This window comes from Pleurodeles waltl, chromosome 7, assembly GCF_031143425.1.
Source record: "Pleurodeles waltl isolate 20211129_DDA chromosome 7, aPleWal1.hap1.20221129, whole genome shotgun sequence".
Classification (NCBI taxonomy): Eukaryota; Metazoa; Chordata; class Amphibia; order Caudata; family Salamandridae; genus Pleurodeles; species Pleurodeles waltl.
In genome coordinates, this window is record NC_090446.1 from 1,265,542,545 (window position 1) to 1,265,554,745 (window position 12,201).

Below are 12,201 nucleotides of genomic sequence, written 5' to 3' on the forward strand. Positions count from 1 at the left end.
GTCACCCTTGTGTTCCACTCTGTCACCCTGTCCACCTTGAGCTGCCACTGCTCCCCTTCCTATGTCCCCATGGACAATGCACCTGTGCACCATATAGACTGGAATTATACCCTGGACATTCCTCCATCATCACCTCAGCCCAATGCACTTGCCCCTCTACTCCTTAGCACATAAATAAACACCCTTTGAAAAAATACAAATATGGAGTATGTCAAATGATTAAAGTATGTATTTGTTTAACCAGGTTAAGCATTGAATTTCAAATGTACAGTAATGTTCACATTGGAAAGCCTGTAGTTGGCTGCAGTGATCACAGCAGGAGTGATAGTGGGGCACCAACATCTACAAAATGAGTTACAGTGGGTGGGCATAGAAGTGGGAAAAACAGCATGCCAGTGACAAAGATAAACAAGAAAACGTCAGTGAAAGATGAAGTAACACTGTCCTACCTTTGTGTCATTGTAGGTACTGTCAGATCACTGCAGTTCTGTTGTCGTCATCTTCATGGCGTCTCAAGGCAAGGTTGTGCAACATACAGCATGCAACGATGATCTGGCAGACCTTCTTGGGTGAGTAGCACAGGGATCCACCTGTTAGATGGAGGCACTGAAACCTGGCCTTCAGGAGGCCAAAGGTATGTTCTATTATCCTTCTTGTACCCCCATGTGCCTCATTGTAACGTTCTTCTGCCCTTGTCCTGGGATTCCTCACAGGGGTCAGTAGCCATGATAGGTTGGGGTAACCTGAGTCACCTGCAAATATGGAGGGACAACATTTGGCCACACACATCCCATATGGCCTACACCATACCCAAACACCAACATCCACTGGATTGGAACCAGGGCTCACCTATTAGCCACACCCTGTGCCTCTGTAGTTGGGCCATCACGTTTGGTATGCTGCTATTCCTCAGGATAAAGGTATCATGTACCGACCCAGGATACTTAGGATTGACATGGGAGATGTACTGGTCTGCGAGGCACCCCAACTGGACATTCATGGAATGAAAACTCTTTCAATTTCTGAATACCTCTTCATTTTCCCAGAGGGGTACAAATACAATTCCATCAATTGCCCCAATTATGTTGGGGAATGTCCCATTGCATAGAAATCAGCCTTCACTGTGGCCAAATCCTCCACCTGGGGGAATACAATGTAGCTGCATATGTGTTTTATCAGGGCAGACAACACTCTGGTCAGAACTATTGGAAAAACATTGGCTGTGACATTCCTGCTGCCAAGCCGACTGTCACTTGAAAAGAACCCGTTGGCAGGAAATAGAGCACTGATAGAACTTGCACAAGAGGGGGGGTCCCAGTGGGGTGACGGATAGCAGATATCAGGTCAGGCTCCGGTTGGGCACACAGCTCCGTGATTGTGGCCCTGTCAAGTCTGTATTGTTGCCAAGTCCTCCATTGTTGCCTAGTCCACCAGGGGTCTGTACACGGGGGTATGTCTCCACCTCCTTTTCATCCACAGCAGTTGCAGTCTAAGGGACAAAAGAGTGAGGAGCCGGTCAGAAACTGAACATTGTAGCCACAACAGTACAATGCATGATTTTAATTTGAAATGTATAAGTGGCATTTGTCCTGTATGTCCAAATGTGAACTGTGACGCAGTTATAATCCAGGACCTGCCCTCCCCTTTGAAATGGCGTCCGCCTGTCCTGTGTGGAGACACAGGTGGAAGTGAGGTAATTCCGCTGATGTTGTGCGCCATTGCAGGAGGCGTTCGGGAACCGCCGTGCAACTCCGGATTGGATAATATTGGCCCCTATGGGGTACAGTGGCCAATGGTGATGTATGCCGGCAGTGACGGTATGCACCACCGCGGACCTCACCACCATTTTCTATCTGTTCTCTCACTTGCTACCTGACCTTCAACAGGAGACTACCTACACTGCATGTGCTGCTGTTACCTGTGTCTGGGACCTACCATGACACGTGTGACTGCAGAAAGGGCCCCTGCCTTCACCTCTGGGGAGTTGGAGAGACTGGTGGATGGGGTCCTACACCATTGCGGACTGCTGTATGGGCCTCCACAGCAGCCACAAGGGGGTGAGTACAGTGCCCATCATTACAACTTACACCTGGTGGGGTGGTATCCGGGTAGTGGATGTGTGTCTGTGGGGATGTCAGGTCTGTGCCCATAGGCCAGGCCTGACATTACAGAGTAGATCCATTGTTGGGTAGGGTTCTGATGTGATATTCCTCCTACCTAGCTTGTAGGCATCCTCTACCAGGCAGGGCTGTGTGGGCCCCAGGTATGCTGCAATTGGCGGTATGTATCCCTCCCCATGCCCTGGCCGCTAGCATTGGTACTGGTAGTGAATTGCATAATGTGTAGGCCTGTTCCCTGTGTGTGAGGGTGGTATGTATGCCAACGGTGGAGTTGGTGCAGCCATCGACCAGGAGTGTCCTTTGTCTCTCCCCCCCACTTTTTGTTTTGTCATCCTGTCCTTATGTGCATTAGCATCATCTGGCAGAAGAGCAGAGGCACAGGCGATAGAGGGAGTTGCATCCCACCGGACCCAGGATGCAGAGTCCATTGACATTGAGGGCACCAGTGGGATGGAGGGCGAGGGGAGCACCACGGTGGAGACTGGATGGAACAGTTTGGACACAGATACCTCCTCCAATGGAAGCTCCCTGGTGGAGGTGGACATTTCTGTGACCACCCCAGCAACAGGTACAGCCACCACCCCCCATACCAGCACCTCCCTCCCAGCAGCCCCTCATCAAGGTGCACATGCCCGCTCACCCATGACTGTGGGCATCTCCTTCGCCCCAGGCTCCTTAGGCCCTGCCCCAATGAGCCCTGCTGCCCTAAGTGAAGAGGCGATTGACCTCCTGAGATCCATCTCTGTAGGGCAGTCCACCATTATGAAAGCCATCCAGGGGCTGGCAACCCAAATGCAACAGACTAATGCATTTCTGGAGGGCATTCACACTGGCTCGGCGGCCCAATAAAGATCAATCCAAGCTCTGGCTTCCTCTTTGATGTCAGCCATTGTCCCTGTTTCCACCCACCCCTCTCCAACTTCCTCTTCACAATCCCATTCCCCTTAACCCCAACCTATCCCAAGCACACAGGCAGATGAGCATGCACACAGGACAACACACAAGAGTGGCACAGGCAAACACAAGCACCACACTTCATCCCACAGACACTCACACAAAAACCATCCAGATTCAGACATACCAACATCCACTGCCTCCACTGTGTCCCCCTCCTCCTCCTCCTCCACATCTCTCCCAGTTGCATCTACACCCACACCTGCATGCATTACACCATCATCCATTACCAGCATCAACACCACACCTAGCAGAACACAAACCTCACTTGCAGACACCACTACAACAGCCATGCACACTTCTCCTGTGTCCTCTCCCACTGTGTCTGTCACCCCCTCTCCCAAGGTACACAAATGTAAGCACTCAGACACCCAACAGCCATCCACCTCACAACAGCATCCAGCCCATGCTTCTCTACCCAAACACAGCAGACAGACACCTCCCAAAACCACTCCCTCTTCCTTCACTCCCACACCTTCTCCCGCTTCCCGTCCCAATGTCCCTAAGCAGCTTTTCCTCTCCACCATTGACTTCTTTCCTACCCTTCCCCCTCCTTCATGTCTGGCCAGGGTGGCTAAAACCTAGGCAGGCACCTCAGCCACCCAGTCCACATGCCCAGTAGTGCCAAGACCCACTCATGGTGGTAAAGGATCCAGGGCACCAAGCAGCTTCAAGGAAAGGGTGCCTGCCCCAAGTGCTGCCCGGAAGGACAAGGAACCTGCCCCAAGTGCTGCCCTGAACAGCAAGGTGCCATCCCCAGCTGCTGACAGGAAGGGCAAGGAGCCTGCCCCAAGTGCTGCAATGAAGAGCAAGGTGCAATCACCAGCTGCTGCCAGGAAGGGCAAGGAGCTGCCCCAAGTGCTGCAAAGAAGAGCAAGATGCCATCCCCAGCTGCTGACAGGAAGGGCTAGGAGCCTGCTGCCCCAAGTGCTGCAAGGAGCAATCCCCAGCTGCTGCTAGGAAGTGCAAGGGGCCTGCACCAACAGGCAGGAAGGACAAGGGACCTGGTGCTGGGACTCAGTCGGAGCCCCTAACAACAACCGTGGTTGTGCAGCCTTCCAAGGCTACAGGGGATGGGCAGGAGCTTCCTCCCGACAACCGCCACCAGCAGCAGCAGCAGCACCACCACCACCAGCAGTGGGCAGCCGTCCGAGGCTGCAGGGGATGGGCAGGAGCTTCCCCCTACAACCACCACCAGCAGCAGCAGTGGGCAGCCGTCCGAGGCTGCAGGAGATGGACTGGAGCTTCCCCCCTCAACTGCCACCAGCAGCAGCACCACCACCAGTGGGCAGCCGTCACAGGCTGCAGGGGATGGACAGGAGCTTCCCCCCACAACTGCCAGCAGCAGCTCCACAACCACCAGCAGTGGGCAGCCTTCCGAGGCTGCAGGGGATAGGCAGGAGCTTTCCCCCCACAACCGCCACCAGCAGCAGCAGCACCACTACCACCAGCAGTGGGCAACTGTCTGCACCTGCAGGGGATGGGCAGGAGCTTCCACCCACCACCACTAGCAGCAGCACCACTATCATCACTGAGCAGCCGTCACCGCCGGTGGACGGTCTGTAGACCTGCCTCCATGGGCTGTTGTGCGGCCTGCCCCCTGCAAATCCTGTGGGTATGACACCCACCTGAGAGACTGTGACCTTGCACTCCCAGGATCAGAAGCACAGGGCACGATTCCCCCTCCAGAACCAGTGGGTATGACACCCACTCACCCCAGCCTCCCCAGGATCTGAAGCACAGGGCATGATGCCCCCTCCAGAAGCAGTGGGCAAGTCAACCACTTGAGAGACTGTGGCCTTGCACTCCTCAGAACCGAGCACAGGGTATGTTGCCCCCTCCAAGACCGGTGGTGTTGTCCCATCTGCCGGCTGAGGTGCCCCCCTTTCCCCATCACCCTGAGGTGCCTGCCTATTTTCCAACTGATGCCCCTGCAGTGTTCTCTCTGTGTTGGTGCAGGAGACAAGTGGGGCCTTGGACTTGTCATGTGGCCCTGTGGCCCACGCACATTGAGGACTGGGCAGTGTCCCTTGAATGGTACATATGTATATACTTTTAGATTGAATGTTCGTATTTTTACTGTATTTATAGTATTACACTCACTTTCATCTATTCATATTGTCCTTGCATTATTCCTGAGGGGTACAAGGTCAATATGTTTTCTTACTGCATCTGATTGTGTGTATGGTGTTGGGGGGTGTATTGTGCGTGTGTGTGTGTCACTCTTTTTTTCCTCCCCCCTCCCCTGTGTGCTAGGTGGCTGTACTCACTGTGGTCGTCTTCGCTGTCGTTGGTGTTCGGGGTGGAGCAGGACGTAAATTATCATAGGAAAGATTTGCAGCTCGGGCTCCATGGCGTCCGGGTTGTTCCCTGTGTCTCCAAAGGTGAGTCCTTTCCCTTCTGAGCTCAGTTTCCTCCAGGCTTTTGCTGTCATTGGTACCGCGCCAGAAAAGGTGGCGGTTTCAGGGCTCAGAATATGGTGGGTGGAACATTGACTTCTGTCTGGCTGTAGGCAGCTACCGCCGTGGTGGCTGTTGTTTCCGCCCTGGCGGTCGGTGTTGTAAAGTGGCTGTCTATCTGAGATCTTTCCGCCATGGTCATAGTTTGGCAGTTGTTACCACCAACCTGTTGGCAGTATTACCGTAACTTTATCACTGACCGCCAGGGTTGTAATGAGGGCCTATGTCTTTTACTCACATGTTTTGGAGTGGAGTGAATGTATGTGGTGTAGAATGGAATTATGCTGGTTGGATGTGAAATTGTGTGTGGTAGAACAGTGTGCAATGGATTTGTGTATAGGAATTATGTGACATGGTGGATAGATAGGGGTTAGAGCTACACAGAATAGATAGCTGATATTAGGATGTGTATCCACCAATATCCCCCTTTGTAGCAGATCCTATCGGAGCACAACAGATGGTCTTTCCAGCTTGGAAACAGGTGTGAGGGATGAATGCTGCATGTTAGTAATGAAAATACTGCTCCGCGAAGGAAGTACCTGCCAAGCTGCATTTCAGCCACAAGAGCATGTTCACAAACATGCTCACGTCCAGCACTCAAGAGGCTGTGACGGCCTCTGCGCTCTGCTTGTGACTGTCAAAATTGAAGAGATACCAGGACAGGCAGTGTGGAAGGATAAAGGCTATGAGCGTATGGACATGGGACAGTGGCTGTGCATCTGTGATGGGTTAGTGCCATATAGGTGGACAAATGGGACAATGAAGGATGATGGACAATAGACCAGTAGATAAATGAATGGATGAACGCCTGGATAGATGTTTGCATAAAGATAAATATAATTTTCATGAAAATGTCCATGCTAAGTTGTTTTCCTTAGTATATAAAGGAATTTATTTAAAGAACTGTATATGTTAACATTAAAAAAGGTTATTATCCAAACCAAACAGAGAACTCTGTATCTTGTAGGCAACTCGGTTCAGAAACTAACTAAGTTTGCTTTTACATTTGGAGAAGAGTTCCACTGTAAAGCCTATATTAACAAGCATTTGCAATATAATAAGTCTTGCGTTTGCTCTTGTTAGAGCTGTTAAATTCCTAACTGTACTTTTCTTGCCACATAAATTGAAAATGAAAAATAAAACACTTGACACAAGCAATTGCAACACATTTTTGTAATTTTGAAGTATGATTGAAACAAAGATTTGAAACTTATCAAAACAAATCAATAAAGCATTCCACTGCCTCACATTTTTCTGATTGTGTGCTCTTAAATGAACAACTATTTACACCTTTACCTTTCTCAACTGAATATATTGGACTTTTTCTTTGAACCATGGATTTTTCACAATCTCTTAAGTTCTGAGATATAACATTAATTGCAGCACACTTGCCCTGAAATGGTTCCAGAAGGACTACACAAAGGCTGCATGTGGATACGTGGGAGCGTAAGCATATTGGTTTAGAGACCAAGATACAATAAATTGGCACAAGTACCACAATGCCTTCTGCAGAACACGTTAAATATGCGTCCATGTTGCTCAGCCAGGAAGCTGGATTAGCAATGGCCCGTGTATGGAGGAAGGAAACCAACCCCTTCTGCTGAAGCTGGCAGGAAAGAAACACACAATTCTTCTGGTTATCTTCATGCTGTGTTTCCTGGTGGGACGTATATAGAGGAGAGTTTAGGTCACTGACAGGCTAGAGTCAACACGGTTTGGGCCTCCACCTGAACAAACCAGACCCCGGCATGAGCCAGCTGCAAGACCTGCCCACCAAGGGAAGACGTATCCCAGCTGTGGGCTGCACTTACAAGTGATCAAATGTGTCAGACACCCACTGGTAACTGTCTCCCAAAGAGCAGACGATAGCATTAGAAATCCCCGTTTTAAGCATGTGATACTCCATCCCACCTTTTTGAGTCACTTCCAGGCATTTTTCAAACTCCCCACCAGAAAGTAGTGTCTCTGCTCAAGCAATGTAGGTGGATCCAGAGAACCCAGACAGTGTATTCTTCAAGTATGTTTGCTTCAGCAAATTCCTCTGTGCTTAAAACAAATAGAAAACCAGGCTTAGCTAATCAAGGCTGATAACAATCTAATTTATGCAGTCAGTAGCACGTTTGGTTTTTCCACAAGGAGCTTTATCACCGATAGATAACTCAAAATAAAACCTTGAACTCACCCAAGAAACTGCACTTTACCGAATGAACCATGTACCTCAAAGACACTAAAGAGGAGAAAACCAGCATGCGCATTTCAGAATCAAAGCAAGGAGAAAGCATAAGCGGAACAATAATGTACATGCACACCTTGGTAGTCACCTTCTCCCCAATCCCAACAGGCCAAGAGTCTTAAGTTGTCCTTATTTGGTATGTATGGCTTTTATACATTTTTCTTTGCATTCAGGCACTTTTCCCCCTCCTTATAAATGCAGGACTACAGGTATCAGAATACAAAGTGTGAGCGAGCAACAAGAAAGTCATCCACACGTGATACAAGACAACTTGCTAGCACTGTGTTTTTTAATGCCCAGGTAGGGAAGGCCGAAGGACACTGCCTCGTATGCAGAGTAGTCAGTCATACCAGCCTCACCATTTCTTACCTCGCTGCACACTCTTCCCTTGCCCTTCTCTGCTCACAAACTGCAGGAAAATGGAGCAGGTTCTTGTAACTACACAGCACTCACGGCCCTGCCATAAAGTTCCCGGGATGATGTCAGTGGTTAACCAGACAGAAAAAAAGCCGATTCAAAGCACCACACCTGCCATGAGTGTGATCGCAAGAGGTATTTTCTCCCTGTGTGAATACCTGGAAAGGATCGTGGCTGGGATGAAAGGCAAACCGAAACCAGAGTAGGGATCATCACACACTGTAACAGGAGGAAATGTGATGTAATGTGATGGCCAACAAAAATGTTTGCTTAGTTAAAATGCCTGGGGGGGAACTCAGCACAAAAAGTAGGGACATTTCACAAAATGCACCAATAAAAATGAAGCATTTAAGACAAGGACAACAAAGAATGAATAGCAAGAGTAGGCATGGTTAAAAGCCCACAGAGAGATTACAACAACAGATTCTAGAGCGCTTGCGTGCTTGACCCTAAAAAACAAAGACATGGCACAAAAAGTCTGTTAATACTAGTGCTATCTCTACACACACGTTGTTAGAAATTGGGTCATTGGTTGGCAGTCAGGTTATTCCCTGTCCAAGCAAGGACCCTCACTCTAGTCAGGGTAAAGGAGAATCACCCTCAGTTAACCCCCGCTCACCCCCTTGGTAGCTTGGCACAAGCAGGCAGGCTTAACTTCAGAGTCTAGGTGTAAAGTATTTGTATCACCACACAGGGTATCTGAGTGAAAACACTACAAAATGACACGACACAGGTTTAGAAAAATAGAAAATATTTATCTAAACAAAACAAGACCAAAATAACAAAAAATCCAATAATACACAAGTCAAGTTATAAATTTGAAAAGAAAAAGAGTCTTAAATTCTTTAATAAACAGTAAAAACACTGCAAGCAGTGAAAAGTACATGGGTAGCATCAAAATAACACACACAGGCGAGTGTGCGTCCAAAAAGGTTAGCGATGCGTTGATTTCTCACCCTCAAGCGAGACCGTGTGTTGTTTTCTCTTCTACGGTCGGGTCGGCATGCATTGTTTTTCCTCTCCACAGGAGAGCGATGCGTTGATCCGGGCAAGCACTCATGTCTGGTCAGGCATTGCGTAATTTTTCTGTGCCCAGCAAGGTTTGCGTTGAAAATCCTGTCGCACGGTGTCAGCAAAACCGCGCTATGTGGGCTGCGACGTTATCAGCCTCCGTCAGTGGGTGTTGTGCGTCGTTTCTCCAGCTGCGTACGTAGATCTTCCAGCTGCGATGCCGGTGGAGCGTCGATTTCTGAATCGAAAGTGGTGGCACGTCATTTTTCAGCCGCGTCTCGGAAGGTGAATCTAAATGTTCCCCGCATGGCGACCTGTGCGTGGATTTTCAGTCTTGGTCTGCCAGCTTCACCTTCCAAGGCCCCAGGAACTGGATAGGGCACCACTTGGTAGGGCAGGAGTCTCAGCAGAGAGTCCAGGTGCTGGCAGGAGAAGTCTTTGATGGCCCTGAGACTTCAACCGCAGGAGGCAAGCTCCAGACATGCCCTTGGAGAATTCTTCATAAGCAGGAATGCACAACAAAGTCCAGTCTTTGTCCCCTTGCACAGGCAGAAGCAGCAACTGCAGGATAGCTCCACAAAGAACAGGCAGGGCAGCACTTCTCCTGAGCTAGTCAGCTATTCTCCAGTCAGAGGTTCCTATTGATGTCCAGAAGTGATCTTAAGTCTGTGGTTTTGCGAGCCCTTCTTATACCCATTTTGGCCTTTGAAGTAGGCTTACTTCAAAGGAAAGTCTCTCTTGTTTGTGAAATCCTGCCTTGCCCAGGCCAGGCCCCAGACACATACCAGGGGATTGGAGACTACATTGTGTGAGGGCAGGCACAGCCCTTTCAGATGTAAGTGACCACTCCTCCCCTCCCTCCTAGCATGAATGGTTCATCAGGATATGCAGGCTACACCCCAGCTCCCTTTGTGTCACTGTCTAGAGAGAGGTGCAAAAAGCCCAACTGTCAAACTGACCCAGACTGGGAATCCACAAACAGGCAGAGTCACAGAATGGTTTAAGCAAGAAAATGCCTACTTTCTAAAAGTGGCATTTTCAAACACAACATCTCAAAACCAACTTTAATAAAAGATGTATTTTTAAATTGTGAGCTCAGAAACCCCAAACTCCACATGTCTATCTGCTATCAAAGGGAATCTATGCTTTAATCATTTTTCAGCTAGTTCCCATGTTAAACTGTGAGAGAGATAGGCCTTGCAACAGTGAAAAACGAATTTGGCAGTATTTCACTGTCAGGACATATAAAACACTTTAGTATATGTCCTACCTTAAACATACACTGCACCCTGCCCATGGGTCGACTTAGGGCCTACTTTAGGAGTGTCTTACATGTAAGAAAAGGGAAGGTTTAGGCCTTACAAGTGGGTACATTTGGTAAGTCAAATTGGCAGTTAAACTCTGCACCCACAGACACTACATTGCCATGTTTACAGGGCTGCTAATGTGGGTGGCTCAACCAGTGCTGCAGGCCCATTAGTAGCATCTGATTTACAGGCCCTGGGCACCTCTAGTGCACTGTACCAGGGACTTACCAGTAAATCAAATGTGCCAATCATGGAAAGCCAATTACACATACATTTTACACAGAAGCACTTGCACTTTAGCACTGGATAGCAGTGGTAAATTGCCCAGAGTAACAAAAACAGCAAAAACAGAGTCCAGCACACATCAACAACCTGGAAACAGAGGCAAACATTTAGGGGAGACCACGCCAAGGGTGCCAAGTCTAACACACGTCCTATGCAGTGCAGGCTTGTGGCATAATTAAACAAATGAGGAGACTGCATCAGGAGAGAGAGACACCACCCACTGGGCAGAAGTTGTTTCCGCTGACTTGTTCCACCAGTGAAATCAACCATAGAGTTAATAAAAACACAATAGCAAAATCTTGTATTTAATGCCAAAGCAATCGTATGTTTGACCGTATGCAGAAATGTAAAAACGTATAATCAAATAACTGCACATTTATCACATTTAAAACATGCTCATACAGACATGAAGCAAAAGTAATATGACACTATACAAACACACAAAAGCAGAGACAAACAACAAGGAACAATAGAGTTAGTCATTTTACACAGACTCCAGCAGGCGTGCCTAATTTTGAGTAGATCAATGTACCAAACTAAGCAAAAAATAACTCATTCGGGACTTCCTTTGAGGACACCTCTAAAGACCCCTCTGAATCCATCAACCATAACAGCTAAATAAGTCAATGCATGTTTAAAACCAGGGCCAAGGATCGTGTGCCAATAGAAACACAGTTTTGTAGCTGCAACGATTATCAAATAGCTAACATTGAACATTTGACAGCTTCAGCGTCAGCCTTATCACAGTCTTAATAGCTAAGTAAGCAGCTAAAACAAATTCAGCAGCTAACGCAGTGCTGGGAAAACCAAAGACACACCCGTGCGAGGCAACGAAAACATGTCCTCGTTGCAGACAAACACTTGCATCAGGCTGGCACAGTCCGCTACAGTGCTAAAACAAGTCTACCACTGCCTTCATCTTAATTGGAATTGGGACTGGGAACAATGAAGATGTCCTTGTTGTTGTGCAAACATAGAACAGTAACAGACTGCTGCTAGCATACAAAAACAAGTTCAAGCGTAGATTTAGCTCATTTCTTAGCATAAAAAATTCAACATGGCACACCCGTACTTTGTACATGGTGTTTTGTTGTAGTCATAATGACTTGTATGTGGTACGATTTTGAATGTGTTGTTTATTTGAGGTGCATGAGTTTAACACTATCACATGCTTAGGCGCAGCCAATGAGACTTACAGAAACTACAGTATCCAGCATGCACCAGTTAAGGTGATTGTAAGACTGGAACACTTACGCTTGTATTGCCAATCCGTGGTTCCAACACTATTAATGGAGCTGGGAACCATCACTAGGCCATTATATATTTGGGGGCTACTCACATTCAATGGTCAAGACCTGAAGAAAAAACATGAAGCGAATCCAAAGTTAGACCGAGTCAATACCCTCACATGATGT

General features: G+C 48.1%; 1 protein-coding gene across 2 annotated transcripts in view; it reads left to right on the forward strand.

The window, feature by feature from the left end:
• LOC138246152 (histo-blood group ABO system transferase-like) overlaps positions 1-12,201 on the forward strand; it is a 384,171-nt gene that overhangs the window by 26,246 nt on the left and 345,724 nt on the right. The window lies entirely within an intron of this gene.